Source organism: Pteropus vampyrus, unplaced genomic scaffold (assembly GCF_000151845.1).
Source record: "Pteropus vampyrus isolate Shadow unplaced genomic scaffold, Pvam_2.0 Scaffold55, whole genome shotgun sequence".
NCBI classification, from domain to species: Eukaryota; Metazoa; Chordata; class Mammalia; order Chiroptera; family Pteropodidae; genus Pteropus; species Pteropus vampyrus.
Genome location: NW_011888836.1, coordinates 3,702,182 through 3,705,778, shown reverse-complemented (window position 1 = coordinate 3,705,778; position 3,597 = coordinate 3,702,182). Strand labels below are relative to the sequence as shown.

At 34.1% G+C, this 3,597-nt stretch overlaps 1 pseudogene; it reads right to left on the bottom strand.

Annotated features, from left to right (window-relative positions):
- Positions 1-3,025: 3,025 nt before the first annotated feature.
- LOC111739880 lies at positions 3,026-3,144 on the bottom strand (annotated as a pseudogene).
- Between the last annotated feature and the right edge of the window lie 453 nt (positions 3,145-3,597).

The following is a 3,597-nucleotide window of genomic DNA, read 5'->3' as shown; positions in this document are numbered from 1 at the left end:
TTTCCTTCTTAACAACACATTGGTAGACTTAGGATTTCTATGACTTATTACCCCATTTCCTGTCTACACCTTTCTTGCCCTTTCCCTCATTCAGTTTTCATAAGTTTTTTTGATGTCTGGGAGCCACTGGATATTTTCAACCTTCTTTTACCTCAGGATTTGAGTAGGTACCTAGAGTCCCATTGTTTTAGTTGTTGCTCTGATTAACACCTTCCTCTCAGGGTTTCTAATCCTGAAAAAGCTGTGGCATTTGGGAAAATCAGGGTCCTGATGTTAACCAGCTCTAGGAGAGACAAAATGATGTTTACAGGCAGGATTATCTCCGTAAAATACCAAAGCTGTAAGAAACAGATATGTAAATTTGGTTGAAGGGGTTTAATGAGTTAATGAGAGGTTAAATGGGCAAAGATTTAGATGGGTGGGGATCGGGGTACTGTTTGTCAAGGGAAAGGAAGGAGGACACCATTTTTCAGGTTGGCAATGGAGGAGTTAAGCTTTAAGGAGTTCAAAGAACAACAGTTTAAACCACTGAGAGCCCCACCAGCAGTTTTGACCTTTATCTCCAGGGTCCAAATCCAGACAAGGGTCTTAATTAGCTGCAGAGAAAACTAGAGCTTTGGCAACATATCAGCAGAACAAAACAAAACAAAAGAAAACCAAACTGTAAATAAAAGAGCTTTTGAAAAAAAATGCAAAGTTAAATAGGAGCAACATTTATATAACCTTTTGGTGTTTCTGTTTCCCGATTTCTCACTTTTTTTATTCTGGTCTCCCTATACCATCTTACACTTAATTCCTTTCTGTGAGCTTCGTCTTATTCCCTTTTGTTTTTATCTGTTTATAGTCTCTCAAATCCTTTAGATATTTTTTTTGTTTCTACATTTTTATTCTTTTTTAATAATAAAAAGAATGCATGCTTATTACATAAATAATTTCCAACAATGCAAAATGCATAGTTATAAAGAACCTCCCATGTAGCCAAGATTTTTTTTATGCATTTTATATAGATGTGTGTGTTTATGTATAAGTCTAATAACTTACATACGCATGAATTTTTTTTAACAAAGAAAGAATTATATATACAATTCTTCCACTTGCCTTTTTTATTTACTCACATATTTTGTTATGTTTCTATTGTATTTATGTAGATAATATGTCTTTCTATACAGATTTTTTATTTTAGCAATTCCAGCATGATTTTTTAATCCCCGATCAGAATGTTTTAAACTGTATGTCCAATCAGATGCATGTAAGTGTTGTGATTTATAAAATATTATTTTATTTGTAAGTATAGCTTGCATATTATATTGGTATATTTCTTTGTGCACTATTTTTGAAGCATAATCAATGTTTCTTTCTGTTCTTACCATAACTACAATTTTAATCTCTTGTTTATTCAAAGAATTTTTTTTCCTTCAGTCTTTCTCATGATTAACTCTTTATTTATTTATTTTTCTGTTCTCATTCCATGTTTCCCTCTCTACTGATTTGGAAGCTATATACATGATTTCCATTTTTTTAGTATTTACTCTTGAAATTTTCACATGCATATGTAACTTAACAGAGTACTTTTGCCGTTCTCTTTGCCGTTCTGTCATTCACTCCAGATTTACGATTAACTCTGGTTATCGCCTTCGGACTTACATGCTATTGTTGTTTGGTAGTTTTGGCTCCATCTCCATTGCTTTTAACTCCACAAATTAGACATTTTATTGTTTTAGGCAGTTAATGATTTTTCCCTCTTGGTATTTCTTCTTGCCTTCTTGCATCTCAGATGCTACTGTGGTATAATTTTTATTTTTCCTGAAATACATGCTCTAGAATTTTTCATTTTGTCAGAGTCAGTAGGTGGGAAATGCCTTGGTTATGTTTTACTCTTGGCAAATGTATTTATTTCCCCTTATTCTTGATAGTCTTTAAAATTCTGGATTGAGAGTTACAGGAGTCTTCTCCTTATCCGTGGGGCTATAAGTTTTAAGACCCCCACTGGATCCCTGAAAACACTGCTAGTACCATATATATACTATGTTTTTTTATCCTACACATACATACCTATGATAAAGTTTAATTAATAGATTAGGCACAGTAAGAGATTAACAACAACAACTAACAAAATAGAATAATTATAATAATATACTGTAATAAAAGCTATGTGAAACTAATCAAAAACAGACTCACAAATATAGTGGACCATTTGGTGATGGAGGTTTGGAGGGCTGGGAGAATGGGGTGAAGGGTTAAAGAAGTACAAATTAGTAGCTGATGGATGGTCACGGGGATGGGGAGCATGGCATAAGGAATGCAGTTAGCATTAATATGATGGCTAGGTGAAGAGTCAGGAAAATATGTAGATGTCTAACCAATGTACTGTATACTTGAAACTAATTTAAATAAATTTAAAAAAGTTATTTGAATATGATCTCTCTCTTTCCAAATATCTTGTTGTACTATACTCATCTTTTCACTTAAAGGAAGCACTTTCCAGCTTCTCTTTGGCATATCCAAATTGCCAGCATCAGTACTCTTGCACTTTGAGGCCGTTCTTAAGTAAAATAATGATTACTTGAACACAAGCACAGTCGATCTGATAATGGAGACAGACAGCTACTGAGTGACTAATGGGCAGGGAGAGTACACAGTGTGGAGACTCTGGACAAAGGGATGACTGGGTGGGGACCGGGCTGGACATCTCGTTACATCGCTCTTCTCAACATGGCACATGCAATTTAAAACTTGTGATTGTTAATCCTGGAATTTATTTCGTATTTTTGGGCAGCGATTGACCATGGGTAACTGAAACTACAGAAAGCGAAATAATAGATAAGTGAGGGATACTGTATCTGCTCTCAGTTTGTTGAAGATACACCACCGTCTTCTGGCTTTCAGTGTTGCTTGCCATTAATTTAACTGTAGGTAAGCTATCTTTTCTTTTGGTTGCTTTTTGAAGATCTTTGCTTTGATTTTGGTATCCTTCTCTATGATGCAATTAGTGAATATTATTTTTATTTATCCTTTTTTAAAAAAACACCTACAGCACCTGGTATTCCTAGGTGGTCTCCTATCCAAGTACTAACCAGGCCTGACCCTGCTTAGCTTCCAAGATCAGATGAGTTCTGGCACGGTCACGGTGGCATGGCTGTAGACTATTCCTTCTTGAAATTCACTGGGCTTTCTGAATCTGAAGAGAGGTAGATATTCTCCAGTGCTGGATACTTGCTTCTTGCTTACTTTCTCTAATTCTTTTTTCTGAAACTCTGATTTAATTTATTTTATATCTCATTCTATCCTCTGTGTCTTTCATCTTTAACGCTTTGTTCACATTTCTTTCTTGTTGCTTTTCTTTGTGCTGCATTCTTGATAATTTATCTCTTTTGCTCTTCAAATTTCCATATTCTTTCTTTAGTTGCTTTTAAACTAGAGATTTATTCATCTATTGATTTTTTTCAATTTCAATTTTATACTTTAGAAACTCTAATTCTTTCATAAACTTATTGGTAATCTTTGGTAATATCGTAATCTTCACCCTAATTTTGAAAACATTAAAAAAATTTCTCTAAATATGTACACATATTCAGTTTCTAGTCACGATCTTACTAT